General features: G+C 42.1%; 2 long non-coding RNA genes across 2 annotated transcripts in view; both read right to left on the bottom strand.

Annotated features, from left to right (window-relative positions):
• The window catches only part of LOC134291095 (uncharacterized), a 65,696-nt gene that overhangs the window by 46,616 nt on the left and 1,943 nt on the right, over positions 1–17,137 (bottom strand). The gene's annotated exons all lie outside the window — the stretch shown is intronic.
• On the bottom strand, positions 2,873–13,277 carry LOC115254493 (uncharacterized). The gene is made up of 3 exons (XR_009999087.1): positions 12,934–13,277; positions 12,379–12,861; positions 2,873–3,054 (listed from the first exon to the last, which is right to left on the bottom strand). It is a non-coding gene; the product is annotated as an uncharacterized LOC115254493 (long non-coding RNA).

Consider the following 17,137-nt stretch of genomic DNA (forward strand, 5'->3'; position numbering starts at 1 on the left):
ATTCAGTTTGAGTACCTGCAATCCAACACATACCCCGATGGAGAAGGGGCTCCAATTGACAAGAGACGGAAATGGAACAAGTCATCCGTATCGAGAACTTCTTGGCAGTATCATGTACCAGATGTTATGCGTAAGACCGGATCTGTGATTTCCTATCAGTTACATGGGACGGTTCCAGCAAAACCCGACTGAAAGCCACTGGACATCGTTGAAGCGGATTACCCGATACCTCAAAGGAACAACCACGATGGGACTGACCTTCAAGAGGACTGAATCCAGTACACCGCTGGTGGGGTATGTGGATGCTGACTGGGCAACAGATGTTGAAGACCGGAAGTCGGTGACTGGATACTTGTTCAAGGTCCATGGATGCCCTGTTTCCTGGGCTAGTAGAAAGCAAGCCACTGTATCCACATCTTCAAGCGAAGCAGAATATGTTGCACTGAGCGCAGCGGTATCAGAAGGAATTTGGCTTGCCGGCATATTAGAAGACATGAAATGCAAGGATCCAAACGAGAGCACTATCCTGTATGAAGACAACAGAAGGTGTATCGGACTCGCCAAGAATCCAGAATCCAAACGAGTCAAACATATTGACATTAAACACCACTTCGTCAGAGATCATGTAGCGGCCGGAAGAATCAAGATCGAACCAATATCAATGTTATGAACGCGAAACGTGAAGTACATTTGAATCCACACAATTCGGAACGAATTCCTTTCCAACCATTTCCTACAACTAATACTTATGACACACATGTGATACAAGAATCACTGTACAATTGCGCTTGAAATGAGTGCCATACTGAAAATTCTTTCAGTTCAAGTCAGTCTTGTCAGAATTTTCTTGACACTGCGTACCGTTGTACAGGAATCACACTCGTAGGGGTGATCGGGGCAATATGGGCCACCTAAGGAAATCGTTCTGAAATGCACAGAAAAACTCAATAAATAATTATTTTAATGTAATTGAACCACGCTTAGGAGTGTTTCCCTTCATATTGCGTCGATAAATTATGAAAAAAACTTTTTGTTAATAGTTGGGAAGTACTTTTGAAAACCATTGATTTTCATGAGTTTCCCAGCTATACGGGGCAATATGAGCCACCAGGCGGGGCAATATGAGCCACCATTTAAAACTCTTTTGTTTTTTTAAACAATGTTTCGTAACAAATGAGAAATAGAACAATATGATTATTTAACAACAATTTAGTGTATTTTATACAAGCTCGATTGTTTTCGTTTCAAAATAATAAAGAAACATAAGCAGATTTCATCGCATTTTACAAACGCAACATTTGATTCAACGTAGGCACATGTTTCCATCACAGGCATGAATCCAAGAATGGCATCGATGGCATTGGTTCCATCTCTCACACTCTGAGGTTGAACGGACCAAGGGAGACACAGTAAGGGAGCACTTACAAATTACGTACCATTTTTGGCTAATTTTCTATAGTCCCTCCCCATCTGTAATTTGTTTTCACATACCGTAACAATATCAAGAACTCCTCGCTCCCCCTCCAATGTACGTCATTTATGAACAATTCCTAAAACAACACAGCAAAAAAAGTTGTTGAATATTACATCGAAATCGCTGCAACCAGGTCGTTACATCGATAGATTAATATTACACAGCCCGATGTACTAGTGGTGTGCCGAGACCAGATTTATCGATATTATCGATATCGGTTTACCCAATTATCGATATCGAAACGATATCGGTTTCCAATTATCGATATCGAATCCGATATCCGATAATGAATGAAATATGACATTTTATTCTAAAATGTAGTAATTATATACATTTTACGGTTTCTGTTTCGCTGATGACTTTTTAAAGTGAAAATATTAACTTTTGAAGCCATTTCAAAGACAAATGCTGAGAAGAGACTGACATGGCATTTCCAGTTATTAATTTTCTTGCAGCCTTGTTGCAACAGCGGGAAGCCATGTTTATTAACCCTCGAGCGATCGCGCTGTTGTATTTTGTACAACACGTTGAAAAAATCTCGCTTTTTGTACTCAGCGTTAGCGTGTTGCTGACGCAGGTAGCCAACCGCGCGAGTTACGGAAGGTTAATACTCTCAATACAGATTTCTTAATTGCTCTACTCTTCCCTTGTTGACCCTTAAGTAAATAATATTGTCACTTCGCCACTATATCGAACGTCGCACAACTCGCGACGTTTTTGGAAGTAGTGTGCATCTATCTCCTCTCCTTGTCATCAGCAACAAAGCGCAGGAGTCCCAAAAAAGTGGCGACCCTTTTGGACCAAGAAACATGCAATTTTTGATTGATTGTCTTTCTTGATTCCAACCGGATAGACAATATGCCGTTAAACCTTACGTTGAACTATCCATTCGTAATAACTCCACTGAAACGTCAGCTGATTTCCTAAATCAGCGAGACTTGAAAATTTTCTCTTGCTGCAAACTTAGTTGGCTAAATAGCACTGATGGACTGTCCGATATCGCGCGGAGAATATCGTCGATATCGGATTTTAAATTATCGGATATCGTATCGATAATTTGAACCCGATAATTATCGATAATATCGGATTTATCGATATCGGCACACCCCTACGATGTACTCGACGGCTGTTGATGTAATAAACAGATCCGACGTAATTCTTGCGATGTAATTTATTCGACGTACACGGTACGATGTAATCCTAGCAATGTACTTAAGGAAACGATGTAAACGCTTGCCAATTCTCCTGAATGGATGATTAAATTGAATTTCATCTTTTTTCGACGAAAACAAATGTGTAGCTAAAAAACCACTAGGGTTTTTAAGATACACAAAATTAAGTCGAAATAAGATCAAATACAATTTAATCAGCCATTCAGGAGGAAAATCAGAAAAAGTATACTCTAGAGGGAAATTTTATTTTTATAGTAGATTTTGTTTTATAAAATTTAAATAATTTACTCATAAGAATAATTATTATATAACAATTAAAGTTGGTTCTGCGAGCACAAAGTAGTTGGGGCGACCATTCTGACGGCAGCGGTGAATAAAGTACCGCTTGAAGACAGCGGCATCGTCATTCTGAAATATATAAATATTCATTAATAATCATTAGCATTAACACTTATGTGGCCGGCAGGGTACCCGGGTACCTTTTTCAATTTCAAATCTCGATATTTTAATGGTTATTGAGACTAGGATGTTGGAACTCTGTTAGATCTTAGAACTCGTGAATATACATATATTACTGGGGTTGACCAAATTTTACAGGGAGGAGGGGCAGGGGGAGGGGCTCCTGCATTTTTTTTATTACGTGGAAGGCCGGCAGGGTACCCGGGTACCCACGAAATTGAAATGATCATATCTCCGTCAATTTTTCATCGATTTTGGAAATGTTTAGCTCATTCAATTCAGAAACTCATCATCTATCGGGAAAATATTTGGTTAGACCGATCTAATCACCGTGGTTTTCGGAAAATCCATATTTTTGGGAGCATGTCCTTATACCATATTGAAACCCACATTGTTAAGGCTAGGATACCTTAAAGTGTTTATGGTCAACCATGGCCTCACGGAAGCGTGTTCCGAAATCACAGTTTCAAAGTCAACACGTTTTATGATTCCAGGCCGGTCAGATACAATATGCCAAAGCAATTTTACGATGCTTGGTACCGAAATTGCTACTAACCTACCGAAAATCCCGTATATTGTATTGTATAAAAACACGGATCCGGAAATCCGGATTTTCCGGTACCTATGGTGATCGGACCGGTCCAACCAAATACGATCTCGATAGATAATGAGTTTCTGAGTTGAATGAGGCAAAAACTTTTAAAATCGGTGGAAAATCGCTGAGATATGATCATTTCCATTTCGTGGGTACCCGGGTACCCTGCCGGCCTTCTACGGGTGTTTTTTTTGCTGGCCACACTACGGTTAATCATTGTTTGATTAAATTCGGATTAAATGACTAATTTTGAAGAAATAAGTCAAAGCAAGAGTAAGGCAAGATGTTTTCCTAGTGTAATCTCGGTGCCTGTTTAGCTAGGAAATCCATCATGCCAATAGTTTCTCAATATGCTCAAACAGCATTAAATTAGGCAAGGAATCATAATACCCACACTTTTTGTGCAGAAACGGAGAATTTACCTTCTCACCATACTAAAATTTAACTCATTACTACAAATCTAGTACATCACCGATTGGTCCTATTTTTCCAGGAGCTCTTCCCAGAGCTCTTTGCTGGTTCATCCAAGAATTCCAAGATTATTCCTTCCTTAGATATTTATGCACGAGTTTCTCCAGGAATTTCGGTAGGAGGTCTCCGGAAATTCCTCAAGGAGTTCTTCGGGAATTCCTCCAGGGTTTCTCGGTAATTTCTTCGGAAGTTTCCCGCGAATTCCACCAAGAGCTTCTCTGGAATACGTCCAGGAGTTATTCGAGGATTAATCCTGAAGTTCCAAAATTATTCCTTTCCCCGGAATATCTGCAGGAGTTTATTCTGGAATTCCTGCATGAGGACTTCGGGAAATCCTCTAGGAGTTCTTCGGGAATTCCTGCAAAAGTTCCTCTGTAGTTGCTGCAGAAGTTCCTCGGGAATTCATCAAGAGTTTTTCCAGGAGTGTCTCGGGAGTTCTTCCAACAGTTTCTCGGGAATTCCTCCAGGAGTACCTCGGGAATTTTTTCAGGAGTTCCTCGGGAACTTCTCCAGAAGTTCTTCGGCAATTCCTTAAGGAGTTTTTAGGGAATTCCTTCAGAAGTTCCTCAAAAAAATCTCAGGAGTTACTTTATGATTTTCTCGGGAATTCTTACACGAGTTCCTCGTGAATATCTCCAGGAGTTCCTCCACAAGTTGCTCGGAAGTTCCTCGAAAATTCCTCCACGAACTCCTCGAAAATTCCACCACGAGCTCATCGAAAACCCCTCCAGTAGCTCCTCGGAAATGCGTCCAGGTTTTCGTGAGAATTCCACGGCAGTATTCCCAGGAGTTCCTCGATCATCCAGAAGTTTCAAGGATTTTCCTTCAGAAGTTCTCCAGGAATTTCTCCACGAGTTCCTCGGGAATTCCTCCCGCAGGTCTACTACAATTCCTTCAGCTGCTACTCGGGAATTCCTCCAGAAGTCTAGAAGATGCTCGGTGTTCATCGGGAATTCTTCAAATAGTTCCTCGGGAATTCCTCAGGGATTTCTCCAGGAGTTGCTCTGGAATTCTTTCAAAAGTTCCTCGGGAATTCGTCCAGAACTGAATAGGGAAGTTTTGGGACTTGCTGCAGGAGTTCTTCTGGAATTCTTCCAGGAGATCCATAGAACTTCGTTCAGGAGATTCCCAAGAAACTTCTGGAGCAATTACCTAGGAACTCCTGAAGGTATTCTAAGGAACTCCTAAAGCAATTCCCGAAGAAATTCTGGAACAATTCTTGAGGAACTCCTGGAGCAATTACCGAGGAACTTCTGGAGGAATTGGAGGATTCCGAGGAAAACTTGAGGGAATTCCCAAGGAACTCCTGATGATGTTTCCTGAGATCTCCTGGAGGAATTCTCGAGGAACTTCTGAAGAAGTTCCCGAGGAACTCCCGAAGGAAATTCCAAAAAAATCTTGAAGGAATTTCAAAAAAAAAAAAACATGGAGGAATTTTCTCCAGAGGAACTTCTGAAGAAATTCCCGAAGAACTCTTGAAGAAATTTCCAAGAAATTCCTGGAGCAATTTGTGGAGAAATCCCTGAGGAGCTACTGGAGCAATTCAAGAGAAACTGCTGAAGGAATTCCTGAGGAACTTCTCAAGGAATTCTCGAGGAACTTCTGAAGGAATTCCCGAGGAACTTCAGAAGGAATTCCCGAAGAACTTCAGGAAGTATTCCCGAGGAACTCCTGGAAGAATTAGCGAAGAGCTCTTTGAGGAATTCCCGAGGAACTTCTAAAGGAATTTCAGAGGAACTTCTGAAGAAATTCCCGGAGGAACTCCTGAAAGAATTCCCAAGGAACTCCTGGAGGAATTCCCGAGGAGCTCTTGGAGGCATGTTAGAAGAGCTTTTGAAGGAATTAGATAAGAACTTCAGGATGAATTCCCGAGGAAGTCCTGGAGGAATTTCTGAGGAACTCTTGGAGAAGTTGCCGAGGAACTCTTAGTTGAATTTCCAAGGAACTAGTGGAGGAATTCCCGAGGAACTCTTGGACGAATGTCAGGAGAGCTCTTGGAGGAATTCTTGAAGAACTTCAGGAAGAATTCCCAAGGAACTCTTAGAGAAATTCCCGAGGAACTCTTGAAAGAATTCCCGAGGAACTCCTTGAGGAGTTCAGATGAACACCAGGAGGAATTCCCGAAGAACTTCAGGAAGTATTCCCGAGAAACTCCTGGAGGAATATCCGAGGAACTTGAAAAGGAATTCTCGAGGGACTCCTGAAAGGATTAGCGATAAACTCTTTGAATTCCCGAGGAATTCCTAAAGGAATTTCAGAGGCACTTCTGAAGAAATTCCCAAAGAACTCCTGAAGGAATTTTCAAGAAATTCCTGGCGGAATTTCTGGAGAAACCCCTGAGGAGCTGCTGAAGCAATTCCCGAGGAACTCCACGAGGAATTTCCGAGGGACTTCTGAAGCAATTCCCGATGAGTTTCTGGAAATATTCCTGAGGAATTGCTGGAAGAATTTCTGAGGAACTCCTGGTTGTATTTTCAAGGAACTGCTGGAGGGATTCCCGAGGAACTCCTGAAGGAATTCCCGAGGAACTTCAGAAGAAATTCCCGAGGAGCTCTTGGAGGAATGCTAGGAGAGCTCTTGGAGGAATTCCCTAAGAACTTCAGGATGAATTCCCGAGGAAGTCCTGGAGGAATTTCTGAGGAACTCTTGGAGAAGTTGCCGAGGAACTCCTGGTTGAATTTCCAAGGAACTGCTGGAGGAATTCCCAAGACACTCCTGAAGGAATTCCCGAGTAACTCTTGGAGGAATGTTAGAAGAGCTCTTGGAGGAATTCTCTAAGAACTTCAGGAAGAATTCCCGAGGAACTCTTGGAGGAACTCTCGAGAAACTTTTGATGAAAAAATCCTAGGAACTCCTGGATGAATTCTCGAGGAAATTCTTGATACATTCCTGAGAAGCTCCCGAAAAAAAAATTCTGGGAATTCCAGGAGGAATTCAAAAGGAACTTTTCTGTGAACTCATGCAGGATTTCCGCGGAATCTTTGAGGAGCTTCTGGAGCAATTCGTTATAAACTCCAGAAGCAATTCCCTTGGAACTTCTAAAGGAATTGGAACTTGGAACTGATGGAAGAATTTCTGAGGAATTCTTGGAAGAATTCCCAAGGAACTTCAGGAGAAATTCCCGAGGAACTTCAGAAATTGCTGTTGAAAGAATTCTCAATTAACTGTTGGAGGAATTTCAGAGGCACTCTTGAAGGAATTTTCGAGGAGCTCCTGGAGAAAAGAAATCCCATGAACTCTTCGATGAATCCTCGAGGAAATTCTGAATACATTCCTGAGGAACTTCAGAGGAGTACCCGAGAAACTCTTGGTGAAAAATTCCTAGGAACTCCTAAATGAATACTCGAGGAAATTCTTGAGAAATTCTTGAGGAGCTCCCGAAGAAACTCCTGGAGAAATTCCCGAAGAAATGCTGCAAATATTTTTGGGGACCTCCTGGAGCAATTCTCCAGGAACTGATGAAGGAATTCCCGAGGAGCTTCAGGAAGAATTCCCTACGAACTCTTTGAGGAATTCCCGAGGAACTCTTAGAGGAATTTCAGAGGAACTCCTACAGAAATTTCAGAGGAACTCCTACAGCAATTCCCAATGAACTCCTGGAGGAAATCCCGAGGAACTCCTGGAGGAATTCTCGAGGAACTTCTGAAGATATAACCGACGAACTCCTGGAAGAATCCTCGAAGAACTCCCCGAGAAATATCTAAGGAACTCCTGGAAGAATTCTCGAGGAACTTCTGGAGATATTCCCCAAAACTCCTGCAGATATTTCTGGAGAAATTCTTGAGGATCTTCTGAAGGAATTTCATAGAAATTTCTTGAAGGAATTTCCGAGGAACTCGTGGATGAATTTTCGACGAAATTCTTGAGGATCCCGAAGAAATTTCCAAGGAACTCCTAGAGAAATTTTCGAGGAACTTCTGAAGATATAACCGAAAAACTCCTGCAGATATTTCTGGGGAACACCTGAAGAAATTCTCGGGGAACTCCTGCAGCAATTTCCGGGGAACTCCTGCAGCAATTTCCGGGGAACTCCAGGAGTAATTCCCGATGGACTCCTAGAGGAATGCCCGAGGAACTTCTGGAGGAATTTCAGAGGAACCCTGGAGAACAATTCCCGGCGAAATGTCCAAGGAACTCCTGGAGGAATTCCGATGAACTCCAGGAGAAATTTCCTGGAAACTTCTGCAAATATTTCCGAAGAACTCCTACAGATATTTCCGGGGAGCTCCTGAAGGAATTATATAGGAATTTCTGAAGATATTCCCAAAGACCTTCTGAAGGAATTTCTAAGAAACTCGTGGATGAATACCTGGGAAAGTCTTAGAGGAGTTCCAGAGGAATTCCTTGAAGAATTCGCGAGGAACTCCTTGGGGGAATTTCCTTCGAGCTAGTAGAGGAATATCCGAGGAACTCCTGGAGATATTTCCGAGGAATTCCAGGAACAATTCCAGATTAGCTCCTGGAGCAACTGCCGAGGAACTTTTGGAGAAATTCCCGAGGAACTTTCAGAGGAATTCAGAGGAACACCAGGAGGAATTCCCGAGGTACACCTGGTAGAATTCAGGAGGAACTCCTGGATGAATCCTCGAAGAAATTCCCGAGGAACTTCTGGAGATATTCCCGAAAAACTCCTGCAGATGTTTCTGGGGAACTCCTGGAGAAATTCTCGAGGAAATTCTTGAAAAAATCTCCAGGAACTCCTGAAAAAATGTCCAAGGAACTTTTGGAGAAATTCCCGAGGATCTTCTGGAAGAATTTCTGAGAAACTCTTGGAGGAATTTCCGAGGAACTCCTGGATGAATCCTCGAGGAAATTCTTGATGAACTTTCGGTGAAATTTCCAAGGATTTCCTAGAGTAGCCGAGGAACTTCTGGAAATATAATCAAAAACTCCTGCAGATAGGGGAACTTACGTATTTTCGGCAGTTTTATTCCCTTCCTCATGGTTTTTTTTAAACCTTTTGGACCCAGAATTGGTCCCAAATCCTTCCCAACCAAGCTGAACTATATGGCCAAGTTTCAGGTAATTTGGCCGACAAAAACAACAAACAAACCTGCCGATAATACACTTTGACACCCTATTTCTGGGGAACTCCTGGAAGAATCCTCGAGGAACTCCTTGAAGAATTCCCGATGAACTCCTAGAGGAATTTCCGAGGAACACCGGAGGAATTTCAGAACTCCTAGAGAAAAAAATCCGGGGAAGTCCTGGAAGAATCCTCGAGGAAATTCTTGAGAAATTCCTGAGGAACTCTTGGAAAAAATTTCCAAGGAACTCCTGGAGGAATTTCCGAGGAACTCCTGGAGGAATTTGCAGGAAACTCCTGGAGCAATTCGCAAGAAATTTCTTAGGAACTGCAGGAGAAATTCCAGAGGAATTTCTGGATGAATTCCTGGAGAAATTACCGAGGAACTCGTGGTAGAATTCACAAGGACCTACTGGAGGAATTCCTGGAGCAATTGCCAGAAAATTTCGAGGAATTTAAGGAGTAATTTCCGAGGAACTCTTTAAAAAATTCCCGAGGAAATTCTGGATCAATTCCTAGGAACTCCTGGAGGAATTACAGAGCAACTCCTGGTAGAATTCACGAGGAACTCCTGGACAAATTTCCAGAGACTTCCTGGAGAAATTAACGAGGAACTTCTGGAGATATTCCAGAGGAACTCCTGAAGGAGTTTCCAAGAACTCCTTGAAGGAATTTCTGGAGGAATCCCCAAGGAGCTTTTAGAGCAGTGCCCGAGGAACTCTAGGAGGAATTCCTGAATCAATTCCCGAGGAAATTCTGGAGATATTCCTGAGGAACTGCAGGAGGAATTTTCGAGGAACTCTTGGAAGAATTCAGAGGAACACCGGGAGGAATTCCCGGGGAACTTCAGGAGGAGTTCCAGAGAAACTCCTGAAGGAATTTCAGAGGAACTCTTGAAGTTATTTTCGAGGAACTCTCGGAGGAATTTTCGAGGAACTCCTAGATGAATCCTCGAGGAAATTCTTGATGAAATTACGGAGAAATTTCCATGGAACTCCTGGAGGAATTCCCGAGGATCTTCTGGAGGAATTTCATAGGTACTCTTGGAGAAATTTCCGAGGAATTCCAGAATAAATCCTCAAGGTAATTCTTGAGGAAATTTCAGAGAAATTTCCAAGGAACTTCTGGAGATATTCCCGAAGAGCTTCTGAAGCAATTCCGGAGGAGGAATTTCCGAGGAGCTCCTGGAGCAACTTGGAAATGCTGGAAGAAATTCTGAGGAACACCTGAATTCCCGAAGAACTCCCAAAGGGTTTGCAGAGGAACTGCAGGAGGAATTTCGGAGGAACGCCTGCAGATATTTCCGGGGAACTCATGGAGGAATTTCAGAGGCATTTCTGAACATATTCCCGAGGAACTTCCGGAGAAATTTCTGAGGAATCCGTAGATGAATACCCGGGGAACTCTAGGAGGAATTCTCAAGAAATGGAAAAATTCGCGAGGAATTCCTTGGAGAAATTCCTAGGCATTTTTGGAGATATTTCCGGGGAACTCCGGGAGGAATTCCCGTGGAACTTCTAGAGGAACTCCCGCTAAACTCCTGAAATGATTTCCGAGGAACTCCTGGAGGAATTTCCGAAAAAACTTATCGATAAAAACCCGAGGAACTTCTGGAAATTCTGGAGGAATTCTCGAGGAACACCTGAAGGAATTCTCGAGTAACTTAGGTAGAAATTTTCGTGGAACTCCTAGGAGAATTTTGGGAAAATTATATATACTATGGATATCTTGCAGGGGTTTTGCATAAATACTTAAGGATTTGGGGTAGTACGTAGTACTGATGGAGATTTTCGGAATAACTGTGATAAAATTCCGAGAGAAATCTTAAATACATTTTCATTTAAATTCCAGATGGATTCTACCCTAAATTCGAATGAATTATAGGTGATCGTCTATGAGAATTCTCATTGAACTCCTTGAAGTATTCCTGAAGAAGCCATGGAGAAATTCCAAGGAAACTCTAGAAACAATTCACTGGGATCATGTGATTTGAATGAATTTCCGTGTAACTGCGGAAGGAGTTCCTGAGGAACTGCTGGAGAGATTCCCGGGGAACGAGGAATTTTCGGGAAATTATTGAAGATAATTCACGGGTACGTCCTGGGAGGGATTTCCAAGAAGCTCTTGTATTGTTTTCTTTGGAACTGCCGGAAGGATTTCCCGGGGAACTTCATCGGGGAAGCATCGTCGGCAAAATTCTGGTTGAATTCCTAGGCAAATCTTAGAAGAATTTCTGTGAAACTTCTCGGAGAGTTCTAAGGGAAACCCCCGAGGAATGTCCGAAATGCTGTATGAATTTCTGAGAAACTTCTGGAGGAATTTTCAGAAAATTCCTGGAGGGAAGGTCCGGTGCAAATATGGAGGGAACCTCAAAAATAAATCCAGAAACTTCTTGGAAAGATTCTCACATGGATACTGGAGGTATTCTTGTGAAACTGTTGGAGGGATTTCCCTTAAATTTCTGGAGAACCCCTGGAGGGATTCCAGCGGAACTGCTGGAGAAAATTTGCTGAAAAATTCTGGAGGAATTTCCGTGGAACAGCTAGAGAGGTTTCTGAAGAACTAGAGGAATTTCCGTGGAACTCATGGAACTACCGGGAAAACTGGGGACGTTACGCCAAGAAAAAGTTTGTTTTTGTTCGAACTGAGTAACATGCCAAAGCTCAGATATCCATATAAGTAATTGCTGCGATAAACACGCGCGATTTCTGTAAGATCATACTTAGGCTGTTGTAGTTTGACTCAGGGCACAATTCTAGGATGATTTCGGCATGGAAGTGTCCTTGACTTCCTTGAGCATAGAGTGTCTTTGTGCTACCTACTCTGAACCTATCCAATATAGGTATGAATGCAAATTAGGCAAATTGAAAAAAAAAAATCATTCAAATCTAACAAGTTCACAATAATTTTGAAACAAAAAATGTCGTGAAAAGAACAACCATGGAAAGCAGAACTCTAATATGTTCTGATCTGATCTAATATGTTACTGCGGACATGTTTTTAGAACACTGAGCTGATCGAACACTCTGCCCTAGAGAGGATTTTGAGCCAGATAAAAGAAAAAAAAAATATCTTGACTCTAATCACCTCCTACCAACCAGCACACTGAGAATAGTATTAAACGTATCGACTTATACACTTTTCTACCAGTGATAAAATCACTTTGAAATGTACCATTTACCTGCAAAGCATATCGCCTTCCGAAGAATTTGCCATCATCCATACTCTCGCCAACGTATTTATCAATCCCGAAAAATCAAGACCTGGGGGACATCACGCACACTGCGCCGCCACAGGCAACGATTGTCGATTAGGACGCGTAATGTTGGAATATTTACAATCGGCATTCTGGGTATCGGTATTCCTTCTTAGAGGGCATCACAAATTTGGTTTCCTTTTCCGTTGCCGAACTTTGGCCGGCACTACGGTCGTCAAATTGCTGCGGATCCAGCAGCGCCCTTGGGGATCATACTTGCGCGGAGGTGAAACAGACTCTAAGCCGGTTCAACGAAGGTGGTGTTTTCGGTCCGACTGCTCCGTATGTCTGGTCCGGGGATGTTTTGCCATGATGGCCAGATCATCGTTTGCCAGCATCAAATCGGATCAAGTCGGGGAGGCGATGCGAAAAATCACCGATACCGGGAAAGACTCGACGTGGCTGGGTCTATATTAGCAAAAATAAATATATAAATATTAAAGGAGAGTGAAAATTAAGTTTTTATTAGAAACTACTCACCATAATCAAGGGAATTATCAAAAAAACAGAGCACTTGAACAAACAACTTTAATTAAGCAAGATGGCTTCGCTTCGCTCGTTTTGCTTGCGCCGAACGATCAAAACAATCGATACAGTGTTGCGCGACAATATCGCACATGAGGGGATGCGATATGGCATCGAGTTTGTGTAATTGTACACAACCTCATCGCAACCACTTGGTTGCAGCTGTTTCTGTGTAATATTCACATTCTTTCAATGTGAATATTACACAGAAACGATGCTAAGAGAAATTGATATTTGGTTTTTGTGTAATTTGAGCTAAGATGTACATTACCATCGAGCCGATGTAATTTTGCATACGAAAATCGCGAGTACATCGCATATTTTACATAATTGCAACAATTACATCGAGGCATATTACATTATTTTTAACTGTGAACCTTCCTTGGCCGTTGCCAAAGAGGATATCGTTCCAAGCGAAGACCGCAAATATCCGGTTTCATTCAACGTTTGAGATTGGGATGTATTCTGTAGTGGCGCCTGTGTCTTAGCGGCGTTCAGGCTGCTATGTGACCATTTTTTTCGTTCCGATCGCCGCTTGTAACCTCACACCAGTAATGAACCATGGTTCTGCAGATAATGTTCATGTTTTGACAGCAAAATTTTGAGATTAGGTTACAAAATAAAACCGATCATGTTGGTCCGAGCAGGTATGACCATATTGCCCCGTAGAGACTAGTTTCGGAAAATTCTTGTTTTATTGTAATTTCAGTTTCGAAAAAATGCGCACTTGCTCACAAACTGCTCAGTAATAGTAGGAGTATCAACTGTAATGGAATATTTACCTGGGAAGTTGGGAGTCATCTGTTAAAAGCTTATTTTGGAGTTTTAAATCTTATATGATTTTTGCGTTCGTAGCAAAAAATTACATTTTCATTAATATTTGCATTTCAGAATCGAATTTTGGTACGGTTTTTACAGTGTGACATGATTGAAGCACTCTATAAAAGATCCTAAGCCTTTGAACAGAACAAAACTTGATAATAAGGCCAAATTTAGGGTGGCTCATATTGCCCCGTATGGTCATATTGCCCCTACTACCCCTATCACATGTCTGTCTGGGGTATAACCAAGCGAGCCGCATCATAAAACCCCAATCCAATTCGAACAATCATGACCTACCACAATATAATAGGGCCCGCGATTATAAACGTAGAGCAGAGCGGCAGTGTTTATCAGCATAACGAAGCAAAAGCTATGCGGCTGAGGGGCTCGACTGACTTTGAGCAGCATGATAAAATAAACAATCTGAAGCGACACCCGATGGAAACCATACCAATAGCCTAGCAGATCGGCAGCATTCTAAATGTAATCAAAATCCATCATTGAACTTGATCTTGAAAATTAGGCCAGCTGAGCATCGGGATCGTGCAAAATATGAATGGTAGATCTAATTCTGTACAGGGGCCCATATAGCCGAGGCGGTAAACGCACGGGTATTCAGCATGACCATGCTGAGGGTGACGGGTTCGATTCCCGGTCGGTCCAGGATCTTTTCGTAAAGGAAATTTCCTTGACTTCCTTGGGCATAGAGTATCTTCGTGCCTGCCACACGATATACACATGCAAAATGGTCATTGGCAGAGGAAGCTCTCAGTTAATAACTGTGGAAGTGCTCATAGAACACTAAGCTGAGAAGCAGGCTTTGTCCCAGTGAGGACGTTACGCCAAAAAGAGGAGAGAGAGGATCTAATTCTGTACAAATACAATCAAACCATGTAGCTAGAGAGATTGCTCAAATTCAGGAAAATTCTCTCTTCGGAGAAGAAAATATTTCTCCTGTGAAAACACGAAAAACCATGTACCCGCGAAAGATCATTCTAGAAATCTGGCCGCTCATATATTCATGTTAAAACACGTACTGAAAGTGTAAATGTGTAGATCGTAACGAGAGCCGCTATTTCATCATCCTTTCAGGAAAGATCATGTGTAATTTTTGGTAGGCCCTGCGGCTATAAAAGAGGAAGATCAATAAAGACGACAGTCAGTTTTGTTTTTGGACTCCACATTGGATACCTCCCGGATAAGTATTTTGCTACTCAAATTCCTTTGATCCTGAACTTGCACTTGCGAAGCTTAAATTATTCTGATCACTTGATTGGATAATTCAATCCTTCAAAAGTGTTGATACTTAGAATCGTGGAAGTCAAAATCATTGGGTCGGTCAAACTTTTTCTCACTCTGGTACGCCAAGGTTCCGAATGCGAGTAACGTTGGCATGAGTCTAGAAAGGCCTAAATCCTATCACACACGATTTGGACGTTCGATTTTAACTATTCTCCTTCTTGAACCACCCTACCCTGCGTGAGTAGTATCGGTGTTCGAAAGTAACGCGTTCCGTCTAGTCTGTTGGTTGGCACACACGGAATGTAATACCGTATCCCTTCGCAACGGTACCGTGAAACGATTGTGGGTTTCGTCATCCTGAACATCGTCGATTCATCATCGCGATAGCTGTGGACAAGAGTGCTGCTGGATTCAGTAAGTATTTGGTCTAGTCCCACCGCAAGAGGAACACCACACCCCGATCGTGCTGCAAATTGGAAGATTGCGCCCCGGTGCCAACGCCAACAATCAACGAACGACCAGCAAGCTGACATTTTTACACAGGCGCTAGATTCGGCTCGATTTCAATACCTCCGGACGATGATCGGTGTCTCCAATTGAGAGGGGGTGTTGTGAACCTAGCAATTGGATCACAGCAACCCATAGTTTTAAAGTAGAGTTAAGAAGTTTTCTTTTACTTGTCATTCTTTATTGCACTAACGACCCTAACCTCAAAACGACTGACAATTCTCAGGTCATTTTGACAGATGTAACATGAGCATGAAAAGGACGACAACAAGATCGATAAAGTAGAATATATGATCCGTCTTTTTCGTTCATGTGTGTGGTCTGTCAAAATGACCTGCATGCACCTCATGAGAATTGTCAAACATTTCCATGGCTAGCTTTGTTGGTGTAATGAAGAATTCCCTATAAAACCTTCGATCAAGCAACACGTTATTCTTTCAAACCAAGTCCTACTAACGGTTTACGGATCTCAAGATTTTTTCCAGAAACTCCTCCAGGGATTCCTCCAGGAAGCCCTTCAGAGATTCTTTCAGAATTTCTTCGGGTATTCTTCCTGGATTTTTATTCAGGGATTTCTCCGGATATTGCTGGACAGATTTCCCCAGGAATCCAAACGATCCATCTCCTTTGCAATGCACAGAAACAAACTCCGACGCATACGGAAACGCCTTTCGACCTATATATCCGTAAAAAAACAGAATTTTCTGCACAATATCATCGTACATCTGTATAGCTTCCTCTTCCGTAAATTGCATTGATTTCGAATTTGTCCGAGCATGTGCCAGTAGTACCTATCCTATAATTGTATGACGTTGTCACTGGAATCAAAATATTCGAACGCGCGGTTCGAAAAGGGGTGGGTATTAGAAATTAAACCGGTTTGCATACCTGTTACAGGTAGTACTCACTGAGTTACTACGCACTGGTGGGGATAGTCTTAGAATGCGTAATACCAGAAACATGATTTAACGACTATTTGGTAATGATCGCGACAATTCACAGCACTGGTCGGATTTCACAACTAACATGCACATACCTTACAGGAAGACGGAAGACTTAATATTTGTCATTTATTTGTGTTCTATCAGTTTTCTCAATTGTGTTTTGCAAAACTTTTTTTTTTAGTAATCGATCACACTCTTGCCGCTACTATAAAATTAATCATCATCTCTTTTGACTTTTTTTTGGACTAAAACATGCTTTTTAGGGTTGTATCTGTGCGATCGTAATCTGAAGTCAATCGTGTTATAATCTCTTTTTCCCTCGATTTCTAAAATGTCACGTTAAAACAAATCGAAACATATAGGTATGTACCAATAAAAAAAAAAAACAAACTTTCCTAACGGAAAAACTATGGTGCATGCATTTGTAGCAATGCGCCTTAAAGGAAACGGCTAGATAGAGACTGAATCAGCAAATGAATATATGATGATAAAAACTTGACATACCTGTCGTCTGACTGGACTCAGACAGAGCGGAGATCAACGAACTCTACGATAGGAAGATTTGACCGTCGCTGGCCACGGTGGCCGTGGTGGTCCCCGTGGCCGTCGTTAGGGTCAGTGTTTGGTGCTGCTGCTGCTGTTGT

Source organism: Aedes albopictus, chromosome 3, assembly GCF_035046485.1.
Source record: "Aedes albopictus strain Foshan chromosome 3, AalbF5, whole genome shotgun sequence".
In the NCBI taxonomy this organism is placed as follows: domain Eukaryota; kingdom Metazoa; phylum Arthropoda; class Insecta; order Diptera; family Culicidae; genus Aedes; species Aedes albopictus.